The sequence below is a fragment of the Bradysia coprophila genome, unplaced genomic scaffold (genome assembly GCF_014529535.1).
Source record: "Bradysia coprophila strain Holo2 unplaced genomic scaffold, BU_Bcop_v1 contig_232, whole genome shotgun sequence".
NCBI lineage: Eukaryota > Metazoa > Arthropoda > Insecta > Diptera > Sciaridae > Bradysia > Bradysia coprophila.
The window spans coordinates 21,312,185-21,335,416 of NW_023503493.1; the positions used below are offsets into that span (position 1 = coordinate 21,312,185).

At 33.9% G+C, this 23,232-nt stretch overlaps 1 protein-coding gene across 2 annotated transcripts in view; it reads right to left on the reverse strand.

The window, feature by feature from the left end:
* Positions 1 to 9,140, reverse strand: part of LOC119076253 (lutropin-choriogonadotropic hormone receptor) — a 50,792-nt gene extending 41,652 nt beyond the window's left edge. For both annotated transcript variants that reach the window (XM_037182921.1, XM_037182920.1), the window contains exon 1: positions 8,836 to 9,140. The gene's annotated coding sequence lies outside the window, so the exon portion shown is untranslated. The remainder of the gene's footprint in view (positions 1 to 8,835) is intronic.
* Positions 9,141 to 23,232: the final 14,092 nt, after the last annotated feature.

Here is a 23,232-nt window from a genome sequence, read left to right on the forward strand (position 1 = left end):
AAGAGAATGCCTTCTAGATATAAAACATGAAATATTTACACAAGAGAACACAATTGATTATTTGTGTGATTGTCATGTGATTTTAGTGTAGACTTTTTACTTAATTAAGGGAAAACGAAATTCACCTACCATTTGAATTCGTTGTACTTAGACCGAGACTTAGACTATAATCAGTTAAAAAGCTGTTATTACGTATAATAAGCAAATAACAAGCAATAACTGTATACAATTGTGATTGATGGACGTAATAAATCATAAAGAAACAAGGCATCAGAACAGTCGGAGCGTTTGCTGCGACTTAGCCCCGTACAACCCGTAATCCTATTTCGTCCGCAACCATAATACGTCCGTTGCCCTAATAAGCCCGGAACCCTAATACGTCTACAACCCTCTAATGCGTCTGTTACCAAAATGCAAGTCAAGTTGGGAATTGTCAAATTTACTGAAAGTGTTCATTTTTAAAATTGCGCATAGCGCAATTACGAAAGCCCGTACGAAGTACCTCTCAAATAAAACCAACAATTTACGACATTATTTTAGAAACCCAAAATTTTTTGCCAACTTTCCATTGGGTATTCAATTACCTCTCAAGTGAAACAAAAACTAGCAAAATCGGTTGAGATTTACTCGATTTATGTGCAAAAAGCTCTTAGGGCCGAGTAGCGGCCTTAGTGCAAGGGCCCAAATTTGAAACTTTTTTTTGCCATCATTCTATTCGGCATTCAATTATCTCTCAAATGAAACAAAATCTAGCAAAATCGGATGAGATTTACTCGATTTATGTGCAAAAAACACTTAGGGCCGAGTAACGACCTTTGAGCCCTCCCAACAAGCCCACGTTACATCTTACCCAAAAACAATGTTCAGCAACTTTGTTCTACTCGTCAATACCTTTCATTTGATATATCACAAGCAGCTATTGCGTGCGTATTTCGGTAGATATCGTCGAAAGACTGAAAAACACCTATAGGGCCCTAGCTCTGGAGGGGCCGACCCTACCATGCCCATTTTCGAACTTGACCTTACTTTTGTCGATACCAATCGGGGAAAAAAAGAATTTTGAAAAAAGGTTGTGATTTACTCTAGCTAGAGGGGTCACGGACGGACGGACGGACGGACGGACGGACATTTTTTTTATTGCGGATTCGTCATCTATGAACATAACCAAATGCTTTGCCCTTACTGTCTGCTTCCAATTCGACGTGTTACAAACGGCATATTAATCTTATAAGCCCCCAGTACTTCGTACGGGGCTAAAAACGATAGATCACCTACTTCAAATAGATAAGATTATTGCACTGACGGGATTTCAAATGAAAATTAATTACCACTTTTTAATCGGAAAATCTCCAAGCCCACACACCTTCGATACTCATTTGTTTATCTTTTACACCATAATGCCAACGCTACCGCTAGTTTTTTTTTTGTTCGGTTTTAAATATTTTCCTTCAAAACAATCTCATCCCCAATACAGCCATGTGCTATACACACATAAAAAATCAAACCATTTTCCGCATACATTCAATTAAATTAATGTATTGCCGCTGACCGAGAATAAAACATCTTCAAATCGCAATTAATCAACGACTTTCCCGATAAAATACATAAATATTTGTAGATATACTCATCGCCTCATTGTAAAGTACTATATCAACTACCACATTAAACCTTTTAGTAGATTTAAAAATAAAAATTTTCGTTTTTAGCTGATCAGGTCGATTCATTTAAACGTGTTGGTTTGGTTGACGAGAGTTATTCGCGGTTGTACCATACGGCTCACTCAATATATGCAGTATTAAAAAGTGATGTTTTTGACGATGTTTTGCTAGTCCAATTTTTATGTTTTTTTTTGTCTCGAAAGAAATTTTTTTTCCTTATTGCTGTTGTTATTGTAACATGAAAAGACTAATTTTTTTCGTTTTCATATTTTCGCCAAAGTAAAGAATAATTAATTTAAATGACTGGCGATTATTTTTCGCTTCAAGCTCATATACTTGTCATTCCATTTGAATATATATAATAACTAAACACTTTTCGGTGAAATAACACATTTATTTCTGAGTGTGTACCTTACATTCGAATGTGGAATTACCATGAGGATTTGAGTGATTTGTGGGGATATTTAATGTTAAACGTAAGAAAATTCCGCCGGTTTTAATGTGATGTCATGCTAGAAAAATGCACAGTAGGAAATGTGTAACACATAAACATACCGTTTAGATTTGTTCGTAAACCCCCATAAACCCACTAAATAATGGAGAATTTTTTTATAGAGATTTCTTGGAAGCATTGCGTTAATTAAAAGCAAAATAACTGTAGACCGAGAGCCTGTGGTGGATATCAGCGACGGTTGTTAATTGACACTATTACACTGAGAAAAAAATGTTTCTTCTACGACCTGTCTTTTAGCGTTTACACATTATTTGTGTTAAATAAAGAAGTTGAAAGTTTAAAAAAAAATTGTTATGACTCACAGGTCATATTTTTAACACTATATTGAATATTCTACGATGTGTGACGGCTGAAATCTACACCAGACCTAATCGTCTTAGTGCCCTTCTGGAGCTCAAAAACAAAAATCGTACAACAGATGCCTTTGCCATCGAGTATTGAAACAATATCCCAGGCTCTTCGTCTGTTAGTTTACAATTTTGCACGATTCGCAAAGTTTGACTTACATTCGCAAAACATATTTAGGTTTCAAATGTAAAATACCAAATATTTTGAATGGAATTCGTTTAACTCGTTTTTGTTGTAAATCATCAATTATTGGGTCAGAAGAATATAAACGAAAATTTATATCTCATGCAATTGGAAATTCAATGAAAAGCGAACAAGCCAAGTTGACGCATCACATGAATTTAATAAATTTTCCGATAAAAATATTCTTGTTGTGCATGTCAAATAGGTGGTGTTTGTCCTCAATAATATGAGTAATGCAAACATTTCGGTCGACAAGACGATTCTCATTTTGCTGTGTTTCTCTTTTCCGAGACTAATAAAATTTTATTTTAATTATTTTCCCGGAAAAACAAGAAAATGAATTGGTCGGAATTCATTTGGAATGACGGAATAATTTAAATAATAGACTAATAGCTTCTTATCTTTGACTCTCTGTGTTGTATTCATATAAAAGGTATCCTTATAGGTCATTAGCAATAAAGTTGGTTGGATTATATGGTTTTGGTTGTGCTGAAAAATGGCTCGAAATTAGCTTAATGTCAAGTATAAATGGCACATAATTACACAAATATGAATTATGAATGGGAGGCGGTTTTTCAAATTTTCCTCTATTGTTACACCACACCACACGAATGGATGACTTTCCTTTGTGGAATTTGTTGTTGGCGCGCCATGACAAAATTAATCATTTAGCTATCTCAATGGGGTAAACCAAGTAAAAAGATTCGGGTCGAGAAAAAAGGAAATTGCATAATGCACATTCGAAATAGAGTTGCACTATAAGAAGAGAACTGCAGTTCCAGAAAAAAGAGTAAAGAGAAAATAAGAAAACCAAACGCTTTTTTTGTTGGAACTTCCTTCATAATAATGAGGGAACCAAGCGCAACACCAGTATAGCATGGAACATTCTCACTGATTAACATGTCCAACGAAGGAAGTGTCACTGCAGAAACTGAGAAAGATACCGTTTGGGATTCTTTCATTCACCAATATTTATAATATTAATCAATCTGGTTATAGGTGAGACTTCTGTTACTTCTTTGAATCATTGGATCCAATATTTTCAACAAGACGATACAAATTCTTTTGAATGAAGTATTTTCATGTAATGAAGTATTTTATCATTCAATTTTATCAACTACGGAACGGAGATTGCGATTTTATAATTTTAAGTTGACGTAAAACTTGAAAATTATAAGTGAAAATAGAAATCTACCTAATATATGACATATTTCTGTTGTTTATAAATCACAAGAACATCTAGCAAATTTCTGGCTTTAGCGCTCGTGCCTGCATCCGATTATTAAAATTTCCGTAATTTCCGTACGTTGTCTTTTTGCATCTTAAATAGTTTCACTGTGAAGCCTTAACACTTGCAAGTAGACTTTGCTGCTAGGAGAAAATTATTTTTTTGACTCCCGTGAAACCTTTACCGTACTTAGTGGCACAAATGAGTTGCATGCATAAAATTTACAAACAAAACGATTCGCTAATGTAAAGAAAGACCTTCCGTCAATGGTAACCTCTCAAATCAATCATTTTTGCTGTGCTCAATAGTTTCGTTTAAAATAATTGGAAAAGATTCTCATCATCTTACATCGCTGCTCTCTATTGTAATACTAGTTGAAAGGAAACATAAGACTTATACGCTGTGCAGCTGCTGTAAATATCAGTTCAGCAACTTCTTTTCCGTTACTTTTTTTCGTCACAACATTTTCCAATTACTCTGATGCACGGGATTATCTCCATTTTAACGAAATAAAAATAATAAAATTTAAATCGATGCAACTGCGGCTCTGGCAACGAGTATGGCTCAGTTTAAAATAAATTTTAATAAATTTTCCTATGTATAAAGAAGTCGAAAGAGTTTTCCCATGTAACGGGAAGTCGAGAGAGTTTTCCCATGCAAAATGAAAATCTAATTTAAAATTTGCCATATCAAAAGTGAATTTGAAAACATAAATCTACCTCCGTTTCGCTTTAACCGAGTTAATTAGAATTATACATTTTAATAGCTGTTATACCGGCGAAACATTTAATTCCATCTTTATGTTTCATTTTAAAGGAAGTACTGCTAGATCTGTGTTGTTTGTATATTTTCCAACGTAAACGTTCGCTTTTCTCTAACCGATTCGACGAAGTTATTTACTCTTTGCAAACGATCGTTTCTTTTTGATTGAAGCCACAAAAATAAAACTTTAGCTGGAATGTTAATTTATTGGGAAGCAACACACCGCCTAATCCGAACACTGGTGTAATTATCCTTTTTATGGGACTTTAATTAACGCGAAAACAAACGATAATTTGATAAGCAAACGATTCCCCTCAATGCCAATTCAAATTAACATATTTCCGAGTCAATTAGACTATTCAAATCTAGGAAATTTCCAAATTACGGAGATGCAAACATGATATAGAATTTCGTTCAGTCTTCCCCATTCTTTTTTTCTTGATGAATTTTCTATTAAATTTGCGAATTTTTTTTTGTGCATAAATTGAGTTTTTGTATTATTTTTTTCTCCTTTCGTGTACCGCCTTACATTCTTTCGGTTGGATATTTTCCAAAAGCGCTAATTTTTCAGTCATTTCTCATGGGAATTGTTATTGACATTATACCGAGAGGAGTGTAAATTTCGTTATATAAAATATCAATTCTGCAACTTAAGTGTATTTGTTACACAGAGAGTCCGAAAATGCCGTTCACGTACATATACACACCCAATAACAAATAAGTAAAACTTGGAACATTTTCGCACTGAATTTATTTTATCCACACAATTTTTATGGGCAAAAATCTGAAATTTATGTTAGTTTATTATTATCTGGATGAGTTTATGGTGTTGAAAAATACTTGTCAAGAGATAAACTATAAAATGGAATCTATTCGGAATTTGAATAAGTTTTGATTTAGATTCGGACACAAAGTGCAATAAACTATGTTTTATTTTCCATCGTGCATTTTCTTACAATTTCAAGACCGTAAAATCTCTAACACACAGAACACAACACAGGCACATATGGATGATGGAATGTTATTTGGTATAAGAGTCATATGAGATGAAAAGCTTTTCAGCACTAAAATGTCGACGAATAAGATGAATTTATATATATTCCGAGTTGTATGATACCATAAAATACAAGATTATAGTATGCAAATTCATTATTCGCACTGATAAATTATGTGATATTGTTTTAAATTGAATTTTGGATTAACAGCGTTCTGCTTCTAACTGAAATATACTTCGTATTTTTGGGTGGAATATAAAGGAAAATAAATTATGCCATAAAATTACAGACAATTAAGTCGTAAAAATGTTTGCATTTTGCCAAACATATTTGGTAACGAGACCGAAGAAAATCGAAAGACATACTTACACTTACACTACACACCCACAGCAATTGTACTTATACAATAAAGAAGCAGTCGATCGTTTTGTCGAGCCGTCATTTTCCATTACAGCACTAATCAATCCTACACTATATATAAGTATATAAGTAAGTATATAAGTATACAATCGACTCGTTAGTTAGCTGTTTAATTAAATATCAATGGGAGTGCAAACAACTGCTTCAAATTTATCTAATCATTTGCTCAGAGTCAACAGCTCATTTTTGATTCCAGTTTCATATGAAGTGCTATACGAAGTTACGGATAAAGTAAATGTATCCAACGTTTTCATTCACAAAATTAACTGAAATTGTCGATACATTCATACTACATAAGTATACGTATTCTCACCGTGTCTGACGTAATTTCATTGATACAACCAACACACAATCTGTATAATTTGACATTATGCTCTATTTATTCGAAAAAGGATTTACTGGAATGCACACGATCGTAAAGAGCTTCGCTTTTCATGTATCTACGTTGAACAGGTGGTTGCTGATAGAGATTAAACATGTATTTATTGCTGATGATCAATTCAATTAGTAATAGGTATCTAAAGCTCTCTAACCAAATGAAATGTAGTGTAAACAATGTAGTTGGTTGTTTGCAAAATTAGTTCGAAAGCTTATGTACAAACGACGAAACTTTTATAATTGAATTTAAAAAAAAATTGGTTGGGGTTTTAATCAATGTATATGTGGATACGGGTCTGTTAAATATAGAAAACCATCATAAAATATCCATTATGGTTTTTAAAATCTCTGAAATTTGGTGTTTCAATGAAGTTCATTGATGGAACCCTTATGGACTATTTTGATGGACTATTTTATCCAATTTTTCAGATGGAAGTTAAGGAAACGCTAATTTCAAGAGTGAAGAATAGATTTAAAAAGTTTAGATAAAGTCATTTCCTGGAAATTTTTATTTTTAATTCAATCAGACTAGTCAAAAGAATCAAGTCCTCAGTCCACATAATTCCTTATTTCACTTGCGAAGCCGAGCGGAAATGAAAGGCAACACAAATTTTATCAGGTTATCATTCAAAATAAAATGATCCGATTTTTGGTTCAAAGCACGAATTTTCTATGACATTCTCGACAGGCTGAGCCTAATTTTTTTGAACTGATCTTTAGGTTTCATAGTTTTTATTCCTTCCACACAGCAATAAAAATTACCAATCACTAGAAACGCTGTCATCTGAGAAAATGTTTGGCAAAATAATTAAAGTAATAGATTTTGTATGAAACAATATCCGATGTTTAAAAAAAGTGAAACTATAGCTTCGATTATGATCCGTCATTCGATTGTTGTTAATAAAATGATCATTTTTTCAAGGCTCTATACACTATTCATTCATTTAGTGTATATATTTACAGCTGATTTTCTGGACAATGTTTCAAACAATCTGCTGCAGTTACTATGATAGACAAACTTTTACTAATGAGATGTTGTATAGCAGAGGTTTGTGTAAATGAGAAGCACATCCGTAATGTCCATTAACTTTGTCGAGTAAAGTTTCCAGAAGTACAAATTTTCGCTTGAAAACATAAGCAAAAAATCTTTTAAACTTATAAAAGATTAGAGAGGAAATGTTGTGTGTTTTTCCTGCATTTCTGTATAACAATTGAACTTTCAATTTATGCCGGGCAGCGGAACATGAAATTTTCTCATACAATAAAGTTGGAGATTTAGTACGACTTTCGGAAATAAAATGATTGTGGAAACATTGAATATGATAGTGGAGAATATCATTGGAAATTCGCATTTCTTTCCATTTAGTTTTCAATTTGTCAATCAAAAAATTAATTGACTGATTTTTACCACGTCCAACATCTAACGAAACGCTTCGACAGACATCATTACATTTTCTATTCAGCTTATTAAAATATTTTCATCTTTTTTTTCGAATTTTTATAGTGTAAACAATTCACAGAAAATATTGTGGGTTGACTTAGAAAACGAAAAATAGGCAACAACAACAACCGTGTGTAATGTGTTTCAACGTTATCGCAACGTGTTTGTACGGGAAAATCATGAACCAGTTGACAATAAATTATTGGCTCTTATGTGCGCCCCAATTGCGTATACGAAAAAAGCACACAAATTTTCTTTAAAGCCCATTGTGTTAAATGATCTGGATATTGGGAACGTATCGAACTGAAATTCCACTTTTATGTTCGTACATTTTATTTAACGACATTCGAGACACCCCGACAGTTTGTGACCATTTTTACTACCTTAACATAAATCTACTTGCTGTTTTTCGATGCAAAACGTGTGATTATGACTGATAATTTGTTGGATCTGGCTGGCATTATTGACTGGATGATCGAAGTGTGAAGACATTTATTTCGTTTTATTTTAATGTACCGAAAGCGGTAGTGGAAAAAATCGGTTTTTGTCGATGTTGTAAAACTTAGTTAATCCTTAATTTGCAAGAACTTGCGTAATCCTAATTGCCATATTTGCCCAATAGAAATCTCATTAAAAACTTCACTTTGGTGCAGACAACGAAATGATTTAACAAATTTCCAAACTGGCAATTTTATACTTTCTAATTATTTGAACATTGAATAACCGTCATATTTATTGCATGAATTACTCAGCCAAACATTTTTTTTTTCATTGGCAATATAGGCAGAGACTTTATTGAAATTATTTTTATTTAAAATATAAATTGCAAAGCGGTCGATTTAATTTTATTTCTCATTATAATAATTACTGGCATTACATTTAAATATTAACACACTGGAATTACACACCTTAATTTTGATTTACTTTTTTTAAACTTATTATTTTCGTATATGTTGTTGATATTCACGAAATGTTCATAATATGCATCGAACGAACAATATTATAATTGTAAATTGTTGTACATTTTTATATGTGTCACAGACAATTTTTTCAATGTGAAACTCTTTTTTTTTGTTAAAGCAGAAAAATAAAACAAGAAAAACGAAACAACCGTTGGTTTTAAATCCAAAAAACCAAAAGTAAAATCAAGTTAACCAGAGTGGTTCTTTATTTGTTCATTCCACGTTACCGTTCTGTTTGAAGTCACGGTCTATACTGTCCCGTCCAGTCTCTTCATGCGATTCTGATGGCTTTGCATTGCTCTCAAAGACATGTAAGTAGTGACGGTGTGTAGTTTAACTGGTATATTATATCAACGACGGGATATCTATTTTGAAGGTTTTCACAAAATTTTCTCATACCTGCGCATTGGCGACTGATCTGACTTTCGGTCGTTGTTGGTTTTTGTGAATTTTCTTGTGTTTCAGTTGAAATATAAAGATTGGACTCATGCTTGAATTTTACAGTTATTTTGCAGGTGAGTGCATGGTGTGTCGCCTATCGAAGACACATTAATTTATTAATGAACAAAGCTAATACAAGGATTTGTGGCTTTAGAATCATCACAGATATCCTAATCCAACACTTTTATCATTCAGTCTGCTTTAACAACATTGACGATCAAATTTCCTTCACCGCAGAACCGTTCACAATAGCTCCGCCTTATTTCCATATCTTCACTGGTTGTTGTTACGGTTCCTCCTATTTGTTAAATACAAAATTTGATTCATTGTGAATGGTAAAATGTTAGCGCTCTCAGTCTCATGAATGAATGGAATAAGTTTACGTTTGTTGCGAAAATTTCCCGTATACCAAACCAACACAACGAGAGAGCGTTTTTCTATTTTTATTTGCCAGAAATTGAAAATAAACTCTTGTTTATGTGTGAAGATTGTGGATTTGTTGATGCAATACATCTTCCTTAGTTAACAATCTAACTGTAACACGTTTCCGTGTACCTTAATTTCCATTCTTATTTGATGCCAGATTATATCCAGGTACAGCGTTATATCATTTCGATTTAGAATACTCTCAGAGACATGGATGGACAGTGTCAGGACTTATTATTAGGGATATATATGGTATAAGGGTCGTGTGCTAGTTACACAGGAGCAATTAAGATTGAAATCTAGTTAAAATTTATGCAAAACAATAGGCTTTTCGTATTATTATATCAAGTGGGTTCTTAATTTCAACTGTACGGCTTAGGCGGGTATTTACAGATAAGAACAAATTATAATTTTATTTCCGTTAATAGAGTCATCATTTTAAATGAATGGGGTTTTTAATCGTTAAAAATATCACAGAACTTTTACGGATATCTTGACGAGTATAATGTGTTCTATTCGAACTTCATTAGCAGTCAGTCATTTTATTGAGTTCAATTCATTCTTGTATTTGTTGTTTAAATATGGATGATAGATTGGTAAACATCTGTTTTGTTTATTTATTTTCTTTATTAATACAATAAACTGGCGGTGCAGAGAATGTCGATTCTTTCAATATTTTCTTTCGGTACACTGTTTATTTAACGAAAAAGAGGTGTTCTGTGAGGCGCATCGAAATAATTTTATGATAAATCGGTGAATTTGAGTTGGTTTTTTTTGTCTCAGATTTTATTTCGTTTGTTTTTGTTGAGTAAAAACGAAAGGAAACATTCATTGGTAAGACATTCCTTCAACCGTTGATATTTTATAAACAGCATGCCTGTATGTACTTCATTTCAACATATATTTTGATTTGGGCTCTTAACATATACTTTGATGTGGGCTCTGAATGATATATTTCGGCAAATATATTTTTCACAACAAAGGCGACAGAAGAGTCATATATCCTCCTCTGCTGAAGCTCGAAAGCCTTTGTTGTGAGAAACGTTGATCGAACTAGTGCGATAAAATACTGTCATACGACATTGCACATAGGCGGCGTGAGTTACAAATATTATCAATGAATTGCATAAACAATTATTATTTCATGACGCACTCAGGCCCGAACTGGCCATACTGGGCCTTCCCGAAGGGCCTTTTTCCTTAGTAGGGCGAAGTCCCGACGAGGCCTTTTTTGAATTTAAACCATTTATTGTTCAAACTAAAGCACCTAGCAGGGTAATAGAGGTTTTACTACGTCAAATAGAGTAGTATTTCGATACCAATAATACTATTAGCAGCCTTAATGGTAATTTTTCGATGACATTATGAAAAAAGGAATGGATATATTCGCATACTTCGATTAAAGTACTACTCTATTTTTTTCTACTACCCGCTAGGTGCTTTGTTCAAACAAATGAAGTCCATTTTAGCGAACATAAACAAAATCTTTAATTTCCTATTGAAATTTTTCTACTGAGACCTTTCCGTTAATTCTTTTTTCGATTTCCAATAAAAATTTTCCTATTGAGGCATTTCCCTTAATTTTTTCTTCGATTTCCTACTGAGGCCTATTTTTCAATTTTTCTATGTTTTCCAATCGAAATTTTTCCACTGAGGCCTTTCTGTTTGTTTTCCAGAAATGCCTCAGTAGGAAAATTTCGATTGTAAATCGAAGAAAAAATTAACAGAAATGCCTCAGTAGGAAATCGAAGAAAAAATTGAGAGAAAGGCGTCAGTAGGAAAATTTTGTTTGGAAATCGAAGAAACGAGCCGTCAGAATAGTCGGAGCGTTTGCTGCGACTGAGCCCCGTACAAACCCGTACATCTATTGCGTACGTGACCCTAGTTCGTCCGTCGCCCTACTCTTACCGTAAACCTACTGCGCCCGTAAACGTCGGTAAAGTAAAATTCTTATGAAATGTGTACGTCTTAAAAATTGCGCATAGCGCAATTACGAAGCCCCGTACGACGTTCCTTTTAAATGTAACACAAATTTCGAATTGACCTAAAATTTTAATTTATTGAGTATAAATACACATAGGGCCTAGTATCGGCCTCAGTCCGAGGATCCAAATTTAATTTTTTTTTCAACTACATTCTATTCGGTGTTCGATTACCTTCCAAATGAAACAAAAAATACGAAAAACGGATGAAATTTGCTCGAGTTATATGTAAAATACACATAGGGCCCTAGTAGCGACCTTAGTCCAAGGACCCAAATTTAATTTTTTTTTCAACAACATTCTATTCGGTGTTTGATTATCTTTCAAATGAAACAAAAATTACGAAAAACGGATGAAATTTACTCGAGTTATATGTAAAATACACATAGGGCCCAAGTAGCGGCCTTAGTCCGAGGACCCAAATTTAATTTTTTTTTCAACAACATTCTATTCGGCCTTTGATTACCTTCCAAATGACACAAAAATTACGAAAAACGAATGAAATTTACTCGAGTTCAATGTAAAATACACATAGGGCCCTAGTAGTGGCCTTAGTCCAAGGACCCAAATTTAATTTTTTTTCAACAACATTCTATTCGGCCTTTGATTGCCTTCCAAATGAAACAAAAATTACGAAAAACGGATGAAATTTGCTCGAGTTATATGTAAAATACACATAGGGCCCTAGTAGCGGCCTTAGTCCAAGGACCCAAATTTAATTTTTTTTCAACAACATTCTATTCGGCTTTTGATTACCTTCCAAATGACACAAAAATTACGAAAAACGGGTGAAATTTACTTGAGTTCTGTGTAAAATACACATAGGGCCCTAGTAGCTTTTCACTTCTAAGGCCCTAACTCACGGTCCACTCACCCGATTTTAAAAAACTTTTTTTTCCTGGATTGGTATTGACAATACCTATCATTTGCCGTGTCATTTACATTTCCTTCGTTTATTTTGCCATAAATATCACCAAAAGACCTTAAATCACTTAGGTGGCCCTAACTCACGAAGGGCCGACCCGAATATGCCCATCTTCGAACTTAGCCTCACTATTTTGACTATCTTTCAGGGAAAAAAAAAATTTTTGAAATCGGATTTGATTTACTCAAGATATCGACGTGACGGACAGACGGACAGACGGACAGACGGACAGACGGACAGACGGACAGACGGACAGACGGACAGACGGACAGACGGACAGACGGCCCAAATTTTTATTGCGGATTCGTTATCTATGAACGTAGGCAAACACTTTGCCCTTACCGTCTGCTTCGAATTCCATCAATTACACACGGCATCGTAATCCTATAAGCCCCTTCGTACTTCGTACGGGGCTAAAAATTGAGAGAAAGGCTTCAGTAGAAAAATTTCGATTGCAAATCAAAGAAAAAATTGAGAGAAAGGTCTCAGTAGGAAAATTTCGATTGGAATTCAAAGAAAAATTAACAGGGCGAAATTTTTTAAATAAATTTTTCGTTGGTTGTACATTTTTAAATTCTCCTCGAAAATTTTTCTTTGAACTATTTCCACAATTTTTTTTTCTTTTAAAATTCAGACTTTAAAATCTCTATTCCAACGATACCAACCCAATAAAAAACGAAATGTCACTCATTTGTTTATTGATTTGTCCAATTTTTCAAAAATCATAAAATGGAATTCTGCTGGTATGTTAATTGTCTGCATTTTTAATCCAAAAAAAGGAAATTTTCGAAAGATGCCAGCAGATGAATGTGCAAAAAACAATTTGGATAAAATATGCTCAGTGAGCGAAAAATGTAAATAAAATGGATATTAACGTAACGAATCCATTATTCCTAAAATCATTTGATCAATTCGATCCAAATTAGAGGTGTGCGCCGGTCAAAAATTCTCGGCGGCGGCTAGCCGAGTGTAGATGTGTCGGCGGCGGCGCTCCGAAAATGATTTTTCTCGGCGGCTCGACTCAGCCGCGGCGCGCCGATAGATTTCGAATAATTTAAAAAATATTCTATAAACTTATGCAAAAGTCAATGTGTGTTAAAGATAGTTCGAAATAAAAATACCTACTTCATTTCCTTTAAATTTTTAATCTTTGAAAAATTAATTCCAAGAGAACAATAAACTGGATGTCGAAAGAACAACAAAACTTCTAAAGTTTATTGTCAAAAGCCAATAGTATTTTCTAATTAGTTTAGTGGTATGCCTCAAGTTAATTGTTCATAATGTATTCAGAGGGATGGTCCACAAAGTACGTAACGCGAGAGAATCATAGGTAGGTCTTCACATTTTGTTACAGATAGTGCAAAATATTCATATTTATATGGAAACTTTGTTACGATGCAGACTTTGTGGATCATCCCAGACTCTGGGGCCCAGAGCTTTAAAAATTTTGAGGATGTTCATTTATGAATCTAATTAATTTTTGGAAATGTAAGTTTTTGAAAGCCATTCCTACCTGGAAGTCACTAGAGAGTTTTAAAAAAAACCCTTAAAATGCAATGCAAAGTGAGTTCGACTGAAAATTGTTTTCAAAATTGAATTGACTAGAGCTATACCAGTCTCGTACGGCAACAAGTAGTCTTTTGCCCCAAACAACATAAAAACAGTATAATCAGCTTTAAGAATACATACATTTACATGACCGCTTGTGAAAAACTTTGCAGCGGAAAGGTTCAACGATATTATGAAAAACGGAAAAACGTAATTTAGTAAACATTATCACACGCGGAACTACAAAAAATACAAATTTCAACACTAAGAACGAAGATTTGTGATGCTACCGTTCAAAGAAAAGCTAAACTCATTCGGAGGAATTTAAAATCGTGATATTTAGTTGAATGAGGCCCTAAACTTATTTTTTTAACCAGCCGATGAAAACTGTCGGCTGCTGGCGGCGGCTGATGTCATTTTTATGTACCGGCGGCGGCGCTCGGCTGAGTACCTCCGGCGGCGGCGCACACCTCTAATCCAAATTAAATGTAAACAATGGATCACGTCAACAAAAAAATTTGCAATTTTGAATGAAATTTTTCTGAACGTTAAATCCCTGGTCCGTTACAAAATTTCAAATTTTGAGCGGACTTACGGCGTGAATTTGGCTCCGCCAAATCGCTGCACCCTAGGCAAATGTCCCAATTGTTCGTGTGATGTGGCGGAACTGTGTGATTCACTTACACTGTGGAAATTACACTAAATATTCAGTCATAAGAATCGATGGCCTAATTGGAAAAAGTCGTCCGAACGGAAGGGCCTTTTGACTTTTTCCCCGAAGGGCTTTTTTGAGCCAGTCCGGGCCTGTGACGCACTGTGTGTGATTCTAAAATCACGGTATCAACGTGACGTACATCCTTTTTGGAGTAAGCCATAGCTAATGATTTGATTCAAGCATGAGTGGTACTCTACGTAGAGCTGACCACTATGATCCCTTATGCTTGAACTGCGTTGGCTGAATCAATTTTGTTTGGAAGGTTGACAGTTATGAGGCTCAAATAAACTGCGTTTCAACCCCTTAACTCCTTGCACGCTATTTAACAGACATTTTTGACGTACGACTGTAATTAGCTTGACTTTTACAATATACATATATTGCAATGAATACCATCAAGTGGACGTATATAAGGTACATTCTATTACAAAATAGAGGTGAAGAGTTAGGAAGGTTCATTTTGTTTGTTATAAAACGAAGTTGATTTTACAAAAGAAACAACAAATGCTTTGATTCTCAAGAAATGTGTGCTGAAGTATAAATTTCTCAGAAATCGGCTTTGTGTTGCTGGAAAGCAGATATACTCAGATTAGTTCTATCATTTTTCGCAAATCATTTCCTTTTCCTTTAGTAAAAGCATAACAGGTTACAGTGGAAAAGTATATGGAAATATGTAAAACCAGTTGTGCAGATCGAAAAAAAACTGTTTTGATACACTCGAGGAAAAACCGAATCATAACAGCATTTGAAAAACATGTTTATCTCGTTATGACCTATAAAAATACGGAATCAAAGTGTTTATAGAAGCAAAAATACTGCAAAAAAGCAACAAAAAAGAGAAACAATAAAAAAAGAACCCAGAAACAAATACGTTTTCAATAGAATGCAATCTGGTGTAGAATATTTACTGCTAATGTTCCATCCACTATTAAAATACATTCGATTTTGTAAATCGACCAATATTTTTCCATTCTTATTCCATATCCGAGCAACACTATCAATTTTATGTGTTGTTTATACAGGCAAAAAAAAATATTCATTTTTTTGTGTTGTTCAAATCTTTTATTGTATTCGAATATAGAGATTTTTACATGGCGAAAACTTATTTCAAAACTACACAATCCTTCCGCACAATAAATTTTGATGATAACAGACATTTGTCGAATATAAAAATAAAGTCAATGCAGCATGCACAGCCAAAGATCACGTAAAATATTTTCTACAGTTACGCTAAAACTATGGTTTCAATATCCGGTTATTGACGGAATATTTTTGCTGGTTCTAATATAACTACGAACCCACCATCTCTAGTGCATGCCATTCTTAGTATATGTCATGCAGTACACATTTTGTATACAACAAACGACAGCGTAATATACCCCAGCAAAATGTGTTATATCACATCATAGTGTTTATAGTTTAGCACAATTCCGTTTCGCTCGAAAGATATGCTATTGAACGGGCAATGGCCCTTAAATTTATATATCTTTCTCCTCCCACCACAGTGTTAAGCTAGTGTAAATGAAAGAACATTTTCAGTTTTCATGATGATAGCCATGTTACACTTTTCGTATTAAAAAGTTTTTCAAATTGTGGACTGCAATTCGAAAATAATTTGGCGAAATGAAAATATTGTCGAATGGAGAAACAAAACAAAAAAAATACCACGTCGTCGGTACGAATTGATGTTTTCTCGTTGAACATCAATTAAATGGAGTCCAATAATACAAATTGAAGTCGAACCCATCAATTTTGCCCAGAATAGATATTTACCCTTTTTTTTCTCGTTTTCTTTTCTTTTCTGTTGGGTGCTTTTTTGTTCCATGCGATCATTTGTGTTGTTCTCAATTTCAACCATTATTGTTCTTACTTGTCGTAATTTGTTAGATTTCTGTACGGTTGGGATTTTCTACAAAAATTACAAGGCCTTAGTTGTAAAAATTGAATTGTAACAATTTTATTTGGAATCGAAATTTGATCTGCAACAATGACTTAGAAAATTGGGTTTCAGTGAACGTTTTGAATAGAGCAACCTGTTCTGTAAATTCCATTTATAGCGAACAGGAGAAAATGATTGATTTACTTGAGTGGATATCGGAAAGACAGTTAATAGTATTTTTCTTTCTATTTGAATACTTTTCTGCAATATAATAATATGGACCGTTCTAACGTTTTAGAAACGGCAGATGATCCTATTTTGGATCTATTACTTCCTTTGTTTAAAATATCGGCTAATGTTTGATACAGATTGTACAGGGAGAAAAAAGTGAAATACGAAATGTTTTATGATTTGCGAGTTGCCTTGGTTTGTAATTGTTTCCACAAGAATTTCGTTGAACAATTGAAAATCAAGAAATTTTCTAAATTTTCGCAAAAAAATAAAATACTAAAAAATCTAGATTTTCATTTGTAAAACAAATTTTACATGCTTCTCATTTCTCTAGGGTCGAAAATGGATTATTACATTATTAGGGAAAATAACATTGCGGTTTGGGAAATCACAGCCTCGATCGTCATGTTTTCATGCGATTGTTGACCTCGGCTTCGTTTCGGATCAACTTCACACGAAAACTGGATTTTTCAACTTTTCATCCCCTAACATGTAAATCACTATTGTGTGGTTACGAATCGTTTACAAACCATAACAACTCCCAAATTAGAAAGCAACTCAAATTTCACTTTTCTCTCACTGTACATCATTAGGTTTGACATTTCATTTCATACAGACCCGGACTGGCCATACGGTGAAACCGAGAAATTTACGAAGGATTGTTCTTTTGGATTGTTGTTTTTAACCATTTTGAATTTCGGGATTTTCACAAATAAGTTGTATGTGGCTCTCGAGTCTATATAAGACCTTATTAACCGGAGATCGACGCTATTTGTTGTCGTTGATATCGATAACAGATGATTGAAAATTGTGCAGCTGCTCCAAAGAACTTATTTTCCATAAATTCAAACTGATACACGAATGCACAACAAAAACCTCAAGTATGGTTACCAATGAGATGAGCATTTTCTCCCTCAATTTTTTTTTCCGTAGTCACATTCACATCTAGAATCCTGGTATTTGTTTGAATCAGGGCCTATTTTTGGAAATTTTTTCCAAAATTTCCAAAAAATTGCCAAAAATTTCCAAAAACTGTGAACGTTCAAAAACCGAATTTTTCCATAATTTCAAACTGTTTTGGCAACTCCGGAGCTCAGCCTTATGTTTTAGCCGGCTCTCAATGATTTATGTTTGATTATCGACGCTCTCATCTTTCAAATTAATCATGCTCGTCTTCATTTGAAACTTGATAGTGTCAAGAGATAATCGAGAGTCAGTTAAAACGCAAGGCTGATTCAGCAGTTGCCTAAACCTTTGGTGGAAATGGTGGAAAAATTTGGTTTTTGGACGTTCGCAGTTTTTGGAAATTTTTGGCAATTTTTTGGAAATTTTGGAAAACATTTCCAAAAAAATTACCAAAAATTGGCACTGGTTTGAATAATGTGTCGCCGGTATGGCCTGTTTGATATATAGTATTTTGTTAAACGAATGCTTAGCACAACTACTATGAGCTTATCGACTATACTAGTAATAATAGCAGGTGTGCTAAGCAACGTCATAACTCTTTTAATTTTTAACATAAATTATGCCTGCAGTAGTACTTGGACAATGAGAACCAATAAGTGATGCTAGAAAATAAAGTGACAAAGAAATATCAAAAATTGTACTATATCCTTAAGCCCGGCATATAATATTACGATCTCATATTTTTTGTGCCACCAAAATGTCATTCCTCATTTGTCTTACGCTCATATTATTCTTACATCTTACGACATATAACACATAAAACATTATTATAGGAAACATGGTTTATGCATGTTGAAAGTTGTAAAATGCTTTATCCCATATCATTAACAGCTTTTCGAAATCTGAATAAATATATCATTTACGGTGTAGCATGCTTATATCGCATTGTGTGCGAAAGTAATTTAACTCGGAACAACAACACTTTATACAACAATATATGAAGTTAATACAATAAAACGTCCCCTTATACAGAGCTACATACATGCTATATACGATCAGAACTTCGACCGTACACACTCTCTACGTCGTATAGTTGGAATATGGCGGTAGTCGAGCAGTAAGAGAGCACATACATGTCGTGTGCTTTAAAGAATGACGTCAAAAAGAAGATTGAGTTCAAGATAAAATACTAAATTATCCTTGAAAATAAATATTCGCCCTGAACGAAGTTTCAAGTTATTTTATAATGATGACAGAGCAGGTAAATTGTGTTATGTATCACATTCTGGGATTGTTGCCATCGGAAACGGATATTTAGGTATGATTTAGAAGAAATCATTTGATTCCATGCAGTTCGTTCATCACACTTCATATATACCAGTCAACTACGTATCATAAACATACTGTAAGGCAAGTGTATTCTGTTTACATTGCAATATGGTAAAGTAATTCTCAATGAAAGCGAATAGTTAATTTAAATTGTTTTAAATACAAAAAAATAGTTTTGATCGGATGATGATCTAAAATGAGTCACTGACTGTAGTTCAAGTACCGACTGAAATTAGAGATAAGTGGGTAGACTCTTGCAAACTTTGTTCGACACGAACTTGATCTGAATTAAATTTTTTTAAATCGATGAAACTGAAACCCTATCTTGACTGATTTGATATCAAGCACTGAGCGACATTTAATCAAAAGAAGTAATAGATTTTGAAAGATTACCTTATCAACGACTTACTTATAAAATTCACAAATTTCTTGAAGTTTTTTAAGTCAATCACTTAGGACTTCTTGAAAGACAGATTCCTAAAACTTCAGAAAATATCTCAAGACAGTCCTTTTGATTTGAATAACTAAGATTAAGAGGTTCCGAGCCTACGCTGAAATTGTAGCCTACATTTCTGCGTTTCGAAATTTTTGATCGCTGATATCTTTTTACGAGAGCCCTTTTTGAAAAATGTACGACCACATTTTCGAGTAAAAATATGTCAGCTTTGAATAAAAAATAAAATTGTCTGTGAAAGTTCCATGTGCTTTGAGAAAACTGTACCGATGCCCCAAATTTGCATCAAAGGTACACTTTTCTCAAAGCACATGGAACTTTCACAGACAATTTAATTTTTTATTCAAAGCTGACATATTTTTACTCGAAAATGTGGTCGTACATTTTTCAAAAAGGGCTCTCGTAAAAAGATATCAGCGATCAAAAATTTCGAAACGCAGAAATGTAGGCTACAATTTCAGCGTAGGCTCGGAACCTCTTAATATTTTTTGATTCATAAACCAATATTTAAAGTTACAAAATTTTATTCAAGACCTTGGGACAATAAATTATAATTTTAATACTGTTCCAAGTACTAAATTTAAAGCCTTTAATACCAACCACAATAATTGGCCGACCACCACAATGTTGAAAATACCGGGAAAATAAAGCGAGTTGTTATAACACTGTGGCTATTCGCACGCGCGTGCGAATAGCCATGACACTTGGGATTTGACTATTCGCACTCGCGTGCGAATAGCCATTCCACACTGTAGTAGACTATTCGCACGCGCGTGCGAATAGCCATTTCACATTGAACCTGACTATTCGCACGCGCGTGCGAATAGCCATTTTACATTGGGTTTGACTATTCGCACGCATTCACATTTTATCTCAAATCAAAACGATTCCATTTTGTCGTTATAGCGTTATTTATTGGCTGAAAACTTCAATTTAACATGTCTTTAGCGTAAATTCATTCAAAAAACATATACAAATATTTTGAGATCAGAATTAAATCGAAATATCCAAAACTTACGTTACATTAAATGACGGATTTTTTTTTAAATTAATTCAAAATAAGTAAAAGCAAAAATATCGAAAGGGTCACAATTTAATTTTTCCTTTTAACGACTTAATGTAACGACAAAGCGTTTCGTTCGATCTTAGCCTCCTACGAAATTTAACGCAAGATGGTATGTATAGTATACATTCTTTTTCATATTGGCACATTCATTGTTCCACTTTGGAACAAACCATTTTTTGCTAGAATAAAGCGAAAAACGTTTTGGAACATTTGAATTTACAATTATTTTTATTGGAACATTTTAATGCTGACAATATCGAAATGTTGAACATAAAAAATGATTTTTTCCGAAATTTTTTCATTAGTTTCTATTTTTTCTATGTAGTTCATGGTGCATTGGCTTGCCATGATCAATATGATTATCTGGACGAGCGCTGCGAAATTCAAGATTGTTTTGGGTGTTGACTGAAGAATCTTTTTAATGCTCAACTTTAATTTTAATCACTCTACTCACTTTTTATCACTCCTTTTGAGCCATTAATGGTAAATAATAATTCTGTTCTGAACAAATTTTGAACCCATGACACTAAAACCAATTGCTCATGAAGCAACAACTCTAACCATCACGTAATTTTCCGTACCTAGGGTTAAATGTATGGCGAATGTAGTTCTGTGTTTTAAAACAACCTTGTATGTAACACGTTGCGAAACCTCTTTTCGCAACTTGTTGCATGAAATACTATTTCGACACGTGTCTGTGTATAAATGAAGACACTCTCACATTGCCGTTTGTTGATCTATCAGTTTTACGAGTACTGGCTATTCGCACGCAAAATCGAGCGCCCATGAAAAATACGAATATGATTTTCGCGCGAAAATCATATTCGTATTTTTCATGGGCGCTCGATTTTGCGTGCGAATAGCCAGTACTCGTAGGCTTAGCTATTCGCACGCGCGTGCGAATAGTTAAATCCAATGTGAAATGGCTATTCGCACGCGCGTTCGAATAGTCTTCTACAGTGTGGAATGGCTATTCGCACGCGCGTGCGAATAGTCAATTACAATAAGGAATGGCTATTCGCACGCGCGTGCGAATAGCATCAGCCTTGTTATAACGTATTGAGAATTAAGAAACACGAAGGCAAGGCAAAATTATGCAGAAAATGCGTTGCAATTCAAAATGAATTCAATAACCTCAACAATTTCAAACGTTTAAAAAAAAATTGTTTTATAAAAGTTAATTAAAGAACAGCATTTTCACCCTGATTTTCACAAACTCATTTAAACTCTTGGTCGGAACAAAGCGAGAAAAAAAAACTTCTGTACAAATAACCGAACTTTAATCCAATTTCTTCTGAAGCTTGAGAAACTATTTCAAAGTGTTCATAGAACATGCATTGCAATAGCCATACACTTTGTATTTACATAAAAAGCAGCGTGTATAACTTGTAAGTTTCTTCAATGTTTTTTTATTCTTGTTCCAGTGGTATGCTATATGCTATACACACATTGCAGTACAGAACATTGCTAAGCTCAAACGAAAGCTTTCTGCTCCTCTCACTACTCTACACTATATTGAACTAAAGGATTGCATGTGCTGCTAGAGTGCAACGTGTTTTCATGTTTAAAGCAACTTATATGTGTAAAATAGAAATACCCTGTGCAAACACACAGTCCAAGTATAACGTTACTGTTTGGTCGCATAAAACCAAGCGAATAATGTTTACAAGGGTTGATAGAAAGAGAAAGCTGACAATTCATTGTTTTTGGTATCGTTGTTTAATGTGTTGAATGGTAAAAGTCATACTTTAGGTTTATAATTAAGGAGGTCAAACTCGACTTGATTTTACATCGGAAAATCTTAAATATCGATTTTCGTGAGCTTTTTTTTTTGTTGTGTAAACTCTCTTTGAACAAAAATATAACACAAATCATTTTAATAGCCGTGAAACTAGAACGCAACCATGGATTTCCCACTGAATAGACGACATCCGACGAACATTATGCTTGTTATTACGTACGTTGTAAAAGTTTATAAAAAAACTGAATCCACACATAATAGTAATGTTATATAGGCGAGGTGCAATGCAAATATTGTGAGAAGAGCAACGCTCACAGAGCAACTACATATAAACGGTCATTTAATTCTTAGACATTTTTCCATATTGTTTTCCTTTCCAGTAACGGACTTTTTTAAAATTTAAATTAGATTTTCCTCATAATAGATTTAATGTGAAATGGTGACAGTGTAATGGTGTGATAAAAGCATCTGTTTTTTGTCTCACGGACACAAAACTGGGTTGAGAATATGAATAATTCTTATTGCTGTCCTCACTCAGAAAATGGGTTAATGTGCAGGAATTGTGCGGCTATATTGGGATAAGCGGTTTCTGGAATGTGGTAAAAATGCCAGAAACATTTCGTAAATTCTTCAAAATCAGATCAAGTTAATTGTTTGGAAATGGCACTAGGCTGTGACATATTTACGAAAACCCTTTTAC